The sequence below is a fragment of the Petaurus breviceps genome, unplaced genomic scaffold (assembly GCF_028583685.1).
Source record: "Petaurus breviceps papuanus isolate PSGF00001 unplaced genomic scaffold, PetGlider_PUasm1.0 208, whole genome shotgun sequence".
In the NCBI taxonomy this organism is placed as follows: Eukaryota; Metazoa; Chordata; class Mammalia; order Diprotodontia; family Petauridae; genus Petaurus; species Petaurus breviceps.
This window is the reverse complement of record NW_027185852.1, coordinates 5310974-5324266: the sequence shown is the minus strand read 5'-3', so window position 1 is coordinate 5324266 and position 13293 is coordinate 5310974. Positions and strand designations below refer to the sequence as shown.

Below are 13293 nucleotides of genomic sequence, written 5' to 3'. Positions count from 1 at the left end.
TAATAACTGTATCAGAGAGCTGGGCTTAGAATCCAAAAGACCTAGGTTTAAATTCTCCCCCAATATAGACCAGCTATCTGATCAAGTCATGTCCCTAAAGCAAGTCCCTAGACTTTAGTAGATAAAGTTGAGTTCCCTACACTGATGAATTAACAAATCCTTCATATATCTGCAAAAAGCAAATTAAGTAATTATGAAATACTAATTTCCAAATTAGGTATTTGTCTAGCAATCTTTCCTTGATACTTATCTGCCAAAACAAAAAGTTTTATCCCCAAAGACATACAATTTAGCTCATGCAATCACTTGAGCAGAGACAAAATCTTCTAGAGTCACAGCTCATACAATTTTCTTCAAGAATTAAACCAAAAATAAATTTTTTTAGTTCTAGAAAATTGTCCTAATAGTTAAACTCAAATATTTCAATCGTGAACACTGACAAATTAAAAATACTTCTCTAAGCACAAAATGTGTGAGGAATTCAAGATAAGCATATTCTGAAACTCGGAATTTATCATTCAGCACAGTCTACAGTAATCAATTCACACTTAGTAAGCACCTGCTCCATGCCAGGGGCTGTGAGCAAATGAATGAAACCTTGCCTTCAAGGATATGACTGTTTTGCAAGGAGAGGCAATGTATAAAGCCATAGGAGGGAGCCACAGAATAATCTGGGGAGAAAGGTCCTAGCTGCTGATGGGATCAGGAAAGGTTTCACATGGAAAGAAGGAAGAATGTGAGCTGAGTCTTGAGGGGAAGATCTGTAACAAAATGAAGCAGAGTAAACAGAACTGGCAGTACGATACATACTGAAAGACTTAAACGCTGATCCATGCAAGGACCCACCACGATTCCAAAAGAAGGGTGCTGAATGCATGCATGCTACCCCTCCCCTGGAGAGTCAATGGATTCCTGCATTTTGGGACATGGCCAACTTGGGACTTTGTTTTGTTTGACTATGTATATCTGTTACAAGAGTTTTATGTCCCTCTTCACTAGAGGGAGGGGAGGAGAAAGAAAAAGAAATGCTTTGCTAATTAAAAAGAACTATATACCTATTACCACCAAAAAGAAAATGTTGATTAATCATTCTACATGAAGTCATTTCAGAAGCAACATGCATGCTGATCATTGTTTATATAGAGCAAAAGGTCAAACGACACACTAAATTAGAATAAAAGGATAGAAATGGGGGGGGGGATTAGTTAATAGTAATAGGTCCAATATGAACTACTTAAACAGCTGATCTTCCTTTCCAACTCCCTGAAATCAGAAGTAGACAAAAATGACAGTAACTAGGCACCATTATGGGAGAAACTGAACCTATAAAAACTGTCACCTCAATGTGGAAGCATCTCAGCTAACTTTACACAATCTCCCTTCAAGGTGAGCCAAAAAAACCCTTCGGCTTTTTCAAAATATCCCAAGGGCTGATGGAAGAACAAATGGCAAGAAGGAGTTAAGAGAAAAGGAGCCTCAGGAGAAGGGCAGCTGAGGCCTGGCAGGGCCACAAGTGGGAGGCACTGGGCTGCTTCCACACAGTCCTTCATCTCCACCCTTCCAGTAGGCTTGCTCTGAAACCCATGAAATGTTGACAAGTTAACAGGAAATCACACCTCCACAAAACTTCCCTGAAAACTAGGTTCATTCCAAGAGGAATGAACAGGCATGTGGAAATCCAAGTGGAGCAGAGAGTGTTCACAGTCCTGAAGAAGTCTGCATATTTGCACATAGCCAGGACAAAGTGAAGAGTGGATTCCAGGAAGGGGCAGGACATGGGAAGGGGAAACATGCAGTCAAGGTGGGGAAAGGACAAAACCCCTCCCAACGGGGAGGAGCAAGGTGATGACAAAAATCACCTTCTTTTTCCGTTGGGAACTACTAGACTCAAAACAGGAGGGCCTGCTTTTCTGCAAGGGACCCCAACAGCACAAGCATTTTCCCAGCCTAGCTTGGCACCTGTCCTGCCTGCCAAGGACACACAGGGAATCAAATCCAGATTGGGATGCAACAACAAATTATGTCAGCTCAGGTGGGGCCTTGTCCTTGGCACTTTAAGAGTTTCCTGCATGCTTCCGGAAAAGTTCCATGGGATTCGGGGCAACAGGTGTCATGGTTTCCTAATGCCTGCTGCTTCCAGCTAAGTCACCCCTTACTTTCCCAGCTTTCTCCATGGCACAGCACAATTCTCACTGCCCTCTTTCTTTACCCCAGTCCTGCCAGAGGCTTCAGGAATTCAACATTCTTGGTGAACATCAAGTCCATGAGAAGGGGAGTTGTTTCCTTACTGAATTTGTATTCCAAACATCTAAGAGTGCTTTACATCTGGTAATTAATAAAAATTTTCCTTATATTACCTGGTGACCAGCCATCTTAAATTTCCCCAATTCCACAACCCCCTGGGTCAACACAACCCCCCTTCCCACCCCCTTCAACCACACAGCACAGCAGGTATCCCCTAGATTTCCATTAACCCAAACTTCAAACTCAAATCACATTCCTCTCACACACTACTCTTCATTCCCAACCTGGCCCCTCTTCTTTCTTCCAAAACTCCCTCATCTACTTTGGTAGCCTTTTAGTCTTACAGAAGCCTTGAAATCATGGCTTACCACTTTAATGTATCTCTATCTGTGGACCTAGAAATTCCTTTCAGAATTAGAGAAATTCAGGAGGGGCATCTAAGCTGGGCTTCAAAGGACTATGAAGAATTCTGCCAACAAGGACATAAAGAGAAGACATTCCAGAAATAAGAGACAATGGGCGGCTAGGTGGCGCAATGAATAGAGCATCAGACCTGGAGTCAGGAGGACCTGAGTTCAAATTCGACCTCAGACACTTAACACAAAACTAGCCATGTGACCTTGGGCAAGTCATTTAACTCCAACTGCCCCAACTTCCCCCCTCCAAAAAAAAAAAAAAAAAGAAACGAGATAGAAGCAAAGCAATAAGGCCTGCCTATGACTCACCTGAGGGAATATCACAATAATCACTTGATGCACATGGTCGGGTGGCTCAGTGGGGAGGGTGCCGGCCTGAGCACACTGAAGATTCTTAAGCAGACAAATGCTATAATCAGGGCTATGTATTAGTAAGATTAGTTTGGAAGCTGCATTAAAAGATTGGCTTGAAAGAAGGAGGGTGGAGGCTCCAGCACCTGTTAGGGGGCCAGCACAGTCCCATGGCAAGAGCAGGTAAAAGGAGATAGAATAAATGTAAAATGATGCGGATGAGACACTGCTGGAAGTCAACAGGTGAAGAGTCACTGAAGCCTGGACAGGAGAAAAAAAGGCACTTGTACAAGTGAAATGAAAGGAATCTGTGATTAGGGAGGAGAGTTTTAAGTTCAGTTGGTGAGTCGCTGAGGTTGAGTTAGTAAGACCACTCTGGGACATGATGGAAGTGGGGGAGGGAATTTGGAAATGAGGAGGGTAAAAGGGGCTATTGGGCAAAACTCATTACCTTTCCACTCCCAGAGCTCCTCTATTACACAGAAGGCTCCCAGATCTAATCCAGCTAAAATCCCTCCCCTGAACTCCAGTTCCCCACTTCCAACAGCTCCCCACTTCCAACAGTCTGCTGAACAAAAGAGGGAAGTGATTAAAAAAAAAAACAATTTGGGATCAGCAGACCTGGGTTCAATCAAATGCTCTCTGCCACCTCTATGACCTGAAAGTCCATTCAACTCCCTAGATTTCCATTTCTTTTTCTGTAAAGGGGAGGCCCCCTCGGGGGAGTGGGGGTGTAACAAGATGATTTTAAGGTATTTTTAAATGCTTACTGAGTTCCACAGTGATATCCCACTCACATACATTCTAACTTCATGACATTTATATTTGTCCAAAACTGAAATCATCTGGCAAAACCCACACAACTTCCCTACCACCATTTCCCAAATCACTAAAGCTTATCCATATATAAAACAATACACATGCATGTGAACCAAATCCTACACAGACCCCTCCAAATTCTCTTATGCTGGGTAGAAGAGAGTCACCAATTACAGTCTAATTAGGTTTCTAGTTTGTGTAATTTCAAGGTACATGATTTGATGGTGTTCATACATAAGTGCTTTTCCTCCTCAAACAAAACATACTGTGTGAGATCTTTGTTCTTCAGTCATTTAAGATGTATCTGACTCTTCATGACCCAATTTGGGGTTTTCTCCACTGGAAAGCCTTGCCATTTCCTTCTCCAGCTCATTTTACAGATGAGGAAACTCAGGCAAATAGAGTTAAGTAACTTGCTCAGGGTCACACAGTATAGGTCACACAGGTCACACAGCGTCAGACACAGTATATGTCTGAGGCCACATTTGAACTCAGGTCTTCCTAACTCCAGACCTGGCACTCTATCCACTGAGCCACCTAGCTGTCCGGAAGTTCATTAGCAGCATAATATGGATTTTGTCATTGGCTATATACTATTCAATGCTTTTATCAATGAAAATATACCATTTTATGGCTAAAGAATTGGAAAGTGAGGAGAAGACCATCAAATGGGGAATGGCTGAACAACTCATGGTATGTGATTGTAATGGAATACTATTGTGCTGTAAGAAATGACAAGCAAGATGATTTCAGAAAAACCTGGAAAGACTTACATGAACTGATACAAAATGAAGTGAGCAGAACATTGTACACAGTAAAAGTTATATTATACAATGAAACACTGTGAATGACAGCTATTCTCAGCAATAAAATGATCCAAGACAATCCCAAAGGACTCATGGTAAAAAAATGTTAAGTACCTCCAGAGAGAGAAATGATGACGTCTCAATACAGACCGAAGCATACTATTTTTCTTTCTTCCCTTTTGTTCAAGTCTTTCAAAAAATGACTAATATGGAAATGTTTTACATGACTGTACATGTATAACTCATATCTGATTGCTTACTGTTTCAGGAAGGGGAGGGAGAAAGGGATAGAATTTGGAACTTAAAACTTTAAAAAAACAACAACAAAAAAGCCCAAAACTTTTAAAAACTTAAAAAAACAGATGTTTAAAACTGTAATGCAGGAAAAAAAATTTTTTATTTAAAATATACCATTTTATCCATGAAGACAAAGGACACATACTTAACACAGAACACATACTTAACATATTTATAGATTATACAAATAATTGTACTTTGGGAAAACAAAGAGAGCTAATTCATTAAATGGCAGAAAAAGGATTCAGAAAGATCTCAATAGGCTGAAAAGACCAGGTCAAGAAACATTCACTAAGAGGCTTAAGGTGCCGGGTACTGTACTAAGAACTGGGGATACAAAGAATGGCAAAGCTCAGTCCCTGCCTTAAAGGAGCTCCAGTTCCGGAGGAGGCCACATGCAAACTATGCAAAAAAGAAACAAGTTCTTGATATTCAACAGAAGGCACTAGAATGAAGATGGATGGGGAAAGGCTTCCTGTGGAAGCTGAAGAAAAGCCAGGAAGACCGGAGGAGATGAAAAGGAAAATCATTCCATGCATGAGGGAGAGCCAGTGAAAATGCCAGAGGAGCATCCACGAGGCATGTGTCACTGGAGCTGAGGACACAGGGGTACACAGTATAAGAAGACTAGAAAGCTGGGCTGTGGGGCAAACTAAGTTACGAGGGCTTTGATCCTGGAGGTAATGTGGAACCACTGAAGTTCACTGAGTGGGGGCTCGGGTAGTGCTGACATAGCTGGACCTGCACTTTAGGAAAATCACTTTGGCAGCTGAACAGAGGTTGCACCACAGTACTGAGAAATGTGAGGGAGGCGGACCAAGAAGGAGGCCAATGCAGCAGGCCAGGCATGAAGTGGTAAGGCCCTGCCCCTAGGCGGTGGCATGGTGGAGGAGAGAAGGGGGCGAGCAGATCTGAAAGATGTTACAAAGGTAAAACCAACAGGCCTTCACAACAGATTGGGGCTAACACCAAGGTTGACTGCTCAGAGACTAAGAAGATGGGGATGCTCTCGAGAGTTAAGAGGGAAGTCTGGTTTAGGGGAAAGATGAGTTCAGCTTTGGACACCTCTAAGACATCCAGTTCAATGTGTCCAACAGGCAGTTAAAGATGGGAGACTGAAGATCAGCAGAGAGGTCAGGGCTAAATAAGAATTGGAGAACAACCAGAAGAGAGATGAGAAGTGAGTCCATGGGAGCTGATGAGATTCCCAAGTGAAACAGTACGGGCAGGAACGGCCCAGGACAGAGCCTGGGGGGGCAGCCACAGTCCAAGGGCAGAACCAGCATGAAGTATCAGCAAAGGGGACTGAGTGGTCAGATGGCGAGGAGAAGCAGCAGGAGAGAGGATAAGAGGAGGGCTGGCAGCGTCAGAGGCTGCAGAGAAATCAAGAAGAATGAGGGCTGAGAAAAGACCAGGAACTGCCACTGAGAAATCACTCATAACTTCAGTGACAGCAGCTGAATGGGAAGATCAGAAGTCAGGCAGCAGAGTTAAGAGTGAGAGGACAGAAAGTGAAGCACCTACCGAAGATGGCCTTCTCAAGGAGTTTATCAACAAAAAGCGAAGTAAGTAGGGAAGAGAGGGAGCTCTCAGAGAACGGCCTTAATTTTTCCAGTAAAATATCAGGCTGAGCATGAGGGGAGAGTGAGAGCCATGGAAGCTGTGAGGAGAAATGAATGGTTTGGAAGACCTGCTATGGAGAGCAGGACAGTGAGTCATTTAGGGAGGAGTAAAAGGACTGCCAGGCAGAAGGGAGGGTCCAGCTGAAGTTATGCAACAGAAATTTATAGGAGATCAAGTCAGGATGGTTTTGTGATTTCTTCTACCTTTGTTCAGCAGCATAACAGCAGGGACCAAACAAGAACTGGCCAGAGGGCAACACAAGCTTTCTGTCTTTCTTTTTTCTTCTTTCCTTTCCCTTGGTCCAGAGGATAAGCACTCTGCCCAAAGGGAATGTAAATCTTAAAACTCTGAAACCTGTTCTTTTTTTCTTAATCCTAAATCACTCTAGCTCTCCTAGACTGGCCAACAAGTCCCAAGCAGAGCCCTACTAGGTCATAGTTTGGGCCCAGATAGACTCAGAATGAATGTAAATAGCAATTGTTTCTGTTTCAGCCAGAAACCCAGAAGGCCTTCCCCTCCCAGATGGATTTTTCCTTTGTTTGTTTGTTTGTTTGTTTGTTTGTTTTTGGAAAGGTAAGGGGGCTGTGGTCTGCCTCATTTCTTATAAAGCCTTAATCACTGAATGGGCTAGGCCTCAGTCCAACAGAGACCTGTGGAAGACCTTAGCCTTAAAAGGCAAAGGTGCCCCACTGCCTCCAGGGGCCATCTCCAATTGTCCTGATCTGTATCTGGCCACTGGACCCAGATGGCTCCAAAGGTGAAGTGAGGCTGGTTACACCTTGCACAGCCCTCCCTCACTTAAATCCAATTCACTTGCATGTCATGGCATCACCTCCCTGATGTCAAGGTGCTCTTTGAGAAGGAAGCACAAATAACAAAGAAGGTATAGGAGCAAAAGCAGTCAGTGGTAGGAGTGAAGTGACTCAAAGCTGAGGCACAGCAGGTTTAATCAGCTATATAAAAAGAGGACACAGGATTCAAGAGGGCAGCATTAAAGTTGAACTGGTTCACCCAGGGGTTGAAAGAAGAAACGAGGAGAGTGTAGCTGAAGTACAGGGGTGATGGCTAAAGAGAAAACTAAGGGGTGGAGGGACTGGAGGTCACAGGAAGGACACAGAGCCAGGGTTTCCTGTATTGAAGGCATAGGTACAGCCAGAATGCCAACAGACAGTGACCAGATGAGGGAATTTCAGAGTCCATGAACAAGGAAGTGATACATCTGCAGGTGATGGAATGATCAAGAGTCAGACCTTGGTGTGTGTGTGGCTGAGGTACAGCAAAGGAGCAGGCCATAGGAAACAAGTTCAGGAACTAGGAGATCAGTATTTCAGAAAATATCTGTCTGCCCCATCATTCGTTCGTTTGTCTGTCCGTCCATCCATCCATCTATCTCTGCTGAAGTCCCCTCCTATAAGAGGAGCTGGAGAGGAAAGATTGTGATATAGGTATTGAACTCATTAAAGAAGGGTAATGTCAATAAACAACTACCAGGATTCTTACTAGGTGAACTGCATGAACTCAAAGGAGGGGAGGTAGGAAGTGACAGTGACCATTCCGACTCATCCACTTTGACCAGTGAGTTAGGGAGAATGAGTAACAATGTAGCTGGGGCTGTAAAGGCCAGGGAGGCTGTGTCATCAGGAGCAAGTCAGTTCTCAGTAAAAGCCAGAAATGAGAAAGGAAAAGATTTAGGATGAAAGGTGTATTGTCTATGGAGCAGGCATTCCATAGGGCTCAGTGGGAGAGGTGAGTAGCTTTGGGGTGGGGAGGGTTCCAAAGGAATGGGAGTAAGAAATCTGGCAGGGAAGGCCAGGATATGGGTTTTGAATGGTGATCTACACCATTCAGAATTACTGGGGTGTGGAGAGTATAATCCGAGGAGTTTGTTAATCATTAAAGAAAAATTTTAAATGGGCCAAAAACAGAAGAAAAAACTTAAAAGGGATCGATGTAAAGTCTTAAATACAATTACATAAAAAAGGAACAGAGATCTGATTTGAAAGTTCATGAAAAAATATAATAAGGGAAATCTAACCTTAACCCTAAATTCATAGTAGTATTATTTGTAATGGAAAAATTTAGGGAAATATATATCCAACGATTGGGGAAAAGCTAAACATATGATGATGATAATGGAAAATTACTACACTGTAGGGAATGACAAGTATGAAGAATTCTGAGACACATGAAGTGATACAGAGAAAAGAAAACAGAGCCCAAAGATCAATAAACACAATGACTTACAAGAATGAAAATGAAAACACTACAAAGTGACAAACCTCAGAGTACAAGTGACAGTTAGGCCTAAAATACTACATAAAACCCATCTACTTTGTTATCAAACTGGTAAGGTACAAAAACTGAAAGTGACGCGCAGCAATGGAACAGTGGGCAGCTTTGCTTAACTTCTTGTGTGAAACTGGGAAGAGTAACTGGGAAGCCACACTGAGATGTAACAAAAAAAACTCATTCAAAATGAAATTTTTCAGATAAAAGTTGTGAGGAGTTTCTAATTTAAAATAACTAATGCAATGAGAATGTATGAACATAAGCACAGTAAAAGCACAACAGGTTAATCCTGTACTGGTCATATGTTAACACCATATCCAGGCACACTTCAAAAGTGGTTCAGTAACAAGATGGTGAGGAGTGTCAAAATTATGTCACACAAGGAACAGTTGAGGGAACTGGAAATATCTATCTTGTTAAAGAGAAGATTTAAGGGAGGCGGGTAGGTAGCAGAGTAAAGCACCCACCCTGGAATCAGGAGGACCTGAGTTCAAAACCAGCCTCAGACACTGAACACTTACTAACCATGTGACCTTGGACAAGTCACTTAACTCCAATTGCCCTACCTTCTCCCCTCCAAAAAACAAAAAGAAAAAAAAAGAGATTTAAGGAGGCCCATGATATGTGCAAGGAAATAACACTCTCTATGCAGCAGGCATACCGGGCAAAATTAGGAAGAATGGAGAGGGAAGCAAAATTTAGCTCCCTATTATATAAGCAAGAATATTTTACACTATCCAACTATTACAGAGATGGCTTTAAAAAACAGAGAGCTCAGGGCGGCCAGGTGGCTCAGCCAGTAAGAGCACCGGCTCCAGTGTTGGGATGACCTGGAGATCGAATCCCGAGCTCAGCACCACACCCAGAAATAACTGGCCCTGTAACCTTGAGCAAGTTACTTTAACCCGATTGCTTAAAAAAAAAAAAAAAACCACAGTGAGCTCCTAAGTAAGGCAGCTAGCACTTATTAAATGTCTACTATGTGCTGGATTCTGGGGATCCAAAGAAAAAATGACTGTCAAAAATATCAGAGAAGGGATTCCTACACTGAATGGAAGGCTGAATTAGAGAGTCTGAGGTCCCTTGTAACTAAGGCTTTTGTGTACCTGGCAAGACTACAACTAAATGCTATGGATCTTGTTTGCATGTGACATTAGACTGATAACACTAAGATCCAGAACACTGCAGAACCCCCTAGAAGCTTGACAGGAAGAAGATTTGGGCTTATTGAGAGGAGGAACCGAGCTGGTGAAGAATATTTAATGCCCAGATTCTGACATGTCTGGAAGGACACCCTCCAAGACTTGTCTTGTATGTCAGGACAAACAGTAGAGAAGCACACTGAGCTTAACCCTCAACTGACCAAGAGAGTGGGACAGATGGCTTTCAGGAAACTGCAAAGTTCTTACTAGCCCTAAACATCCCACGAAAGCAAACACCTACCTAGCTTTTTGCTACTAAGACCTTCCTGGTTTTGTATACGGCATAAAAATGTTTCTGAGAAACTGAAAATAAGCATCATACAGACAGCAATAAAGGGGCACACTGCAGAAGTGAGTGAGCCAGCTGCAAACCTAACAAGGAATCCCAGAAAAGAACAATGAAGGGCCCCATCGTGGAGCCTCGACAGGAAAAGACAGCCTGATCCAAGGTAGAGCAGCAGAGGCGGCCTCCAGGGCTCTGAGCCTGGCAGGAGGCAGGAGGGCCTTCAGCATGCCAGGGGAATCCCAGAAGACAAAACATTTGGGAAACTATGGACAAGAGTTAAAAAACCAGGGTGGGGGTATGGAGGGCTGTGATCTGCACTGTGGGGAACCACAGACTATCAAATACTGAGTAATGTGCCAGCTTCTTAATTACTAGGTCTGGCTAGGTAAATAAATACTCAAGGGCAAGAAGCATGTATTATTTATCTTCCTAGCTCTCTTAAAATAGAACAATGCCTAGAATTTTTTAACGCTGATTTGCATCCTTATAGAAGGATATCTTCAAAATTTAAATCAATTATCCAGACTAGCAATAAAAGTGTACTCCATCAATAGGTTTCTGCACAAGAGAAGCAAGTGATCAACAAACCGGTGAATTGAAGTTATCCTTCCCTCAGAGACAGTATGTTAGCAATGTGAGAAGAAAAAGAACCTAACAACATTTAAATGTGTAGGCCACTTCTAGGTACTGGACTGCATTAATACTGAAACAGAAACACAGACACACAAGGCAAACAAAGACACTCCTCATAAAGAACAAAGAGAAACAAGTCAGAGAAAACAGTTGAGAAGAGGACCAGAGATCAAATAATTTCTATTTCAGCAAAACTGTAAACAAATACTGGACTAGATGCTGTCAAAGAAAGTTTAATCCTTAAATGCTAGTGATTCTATGGATCACAAAACAAAATCAGTTCCAATGACATTAGTCTGTAAGTCATAGTCATACCTAATCCTCTAATGAAATACAATGTTTTATCAGGTCATGCATGAGGTGTTCTGGAGAGTCAAATCCAGTCTAAATCACTCTAGTTCTAAATTTTAGAAGTTTGGGCTAAATAATATACCAAGAAGGCTCATGATGCCTACTATGGGGATAGAATAACATCAACAAAAATGGTCAGATGTCTATTGCTTGCAAAGCCTTCCACTAAAATCACCCAATGCCTCATTGTGCCCTGAGGATGACTGGGTCCTGAAGAATTTTTTTTTGGGGGGGGGGGGCGGTACCAACTGGGGCACTTTATAGCAAAGTAGAAAGGATTAATATGGACCCTTTTTCTGCTCTACTGGAGGATCATTCTAACTAAATTCATGAAGACTGGCAAAGGTTTGTTTTTACTCTATTTAGTGGGCAAGAGTTCTTAAGGAACCTGTGACCTTAGGAGGGTACAGCTAAAGTTACTATAGTAAAACAAGTGCCAGCTATGCTAATGAGGTGATTCACAGGGAGATTAAGGAGTGATTGAGGGGTCAGTTCTTAAAGGAACCTGCACTTTTTGTATCTACTGCTTAGGCATTTTACTGAACTTTCACTGGGAAAAGTTGGGGAGCCCCATAGGGAAGTGTGGTAGGTATCTGTCAAGGACGGTTGATGATGCCCAGTCTGCCACCAATCCACGTCTTGTTTGACAAGATGGATGTAGGGAGCATAAATATGTCCTAAGTCTCAGAAGCACATGAGAATGCATAGAATAAGGTAGGGAATAGGTACAGATAGTCCAGTGGACACTGAACATTTTTATGCCGGTACAAAGCCAGTTCCAACTCATAATTCCTACAGGTGCAGTTTGTTACTATACCAGGGAAAGAGAGAAGTGTTCTGCTGGGGCCCACTCAGGAGTAACTGTTAGACACAGTGGCCTTGGGCTGGGATCATGTTTTCAGGATAGGGAGGAAAAGGGTCTCTGAACTGGGGTCTGAGCACAGGCACTCAAGCACCCCACCAGAGCCCTGAATTACAAGGAGCCAGAGCACTCAAAAAGATACAAAGATTAAATATAACGGTGGTCACTATCCGTATGTGCTAAAAAAAAGCGACTGATAACCTAGGGACACCATCCCCCTCCCACTAAAAGTTATGTCCTACAGAATAAGCAGGTGATGATAGAATCACCACTGCTAACAGCTGACACTAAGCTTGCTTTCACAGCAATCTAAAGGAAGAAAGGAGGAAATAAAACTAGTCTACAAAAAGACAAACAAGGTGTAATTCCAAGTAACGTTGGTGTTTGGGACATAATTTGTGGGAAACAGCAGGCGAGTCTGAATGAAATTGACAGGCTTCAGAGTGCAGTAGTGTGAAAACTGGGGTGTTCCGTAAATGACGAGTCCTTCCTCACTGCGGGCCCGATGTCAGGAGCCATCCTGTGGATAAGCCCCCATCCTCCGGGCACACGCCGATCTGCTCAACATCACAAGGAAGCTGCCGGGCCTCCGGAGCGGGCGCGGGCTTCGGGGACACGGGTCGCCCTGAACCCCGAAAACACCGCTCCATGAGGGGCCTCGGAAGGTCACGGGCCCCACGGACCAAGCCACGGCGAGCGGCAGGGCGCCCGCGCTGGCCCCCGGGTCCCCGTTACCCCGGCTCCCCGCCCCACGAGCCACGCGCCCGGCCAAGCCTTCCCTGGCTCGGACAACAGCCGCTCTGAGCCCGGGCCCGGAGGAGCCGGTACAAGAACCGGCGATGGGAGGACTCAACAGTCAAGCCCAGGAAGCGGCAGCCCGGCGCCCGGGGAAATCGGGAAACACAGAGGACCGCGCAAGGAAGGCCGAGGGGACCCCGGGACCGGGGTAGGGGGGTTCCCGGAATCTGGGAGACGCGGAATGCGGGGAAACCGGCGGGGCAGGCCCGGGGGAGATCCCGGAAGAATGGGAGGCTTAGGGGCTCCAGAGGAGAGGTCGCGCAGGGGCGCCCCCAGAAAAGGGGAGATGCAAGGGTCCCCGGAGAAGAGGGGGGGG

The 13293-nt window shown here is 44.0% G+C and overlaps 1 protein-coding gene across 1 annotated transcript in view; it reads right to left on the bottom strand.

Annotated features, from left to right (window-relative positions):
• Window positions 1-13293, bottom strand: part of LOC138165239 (ankyrin repeat domain-containing protein 13C-like) — a 76607-nt gene that overhangs the window by 62392 nt on the left and 922 nt on the right. The window lies entirely within an intron of this gene.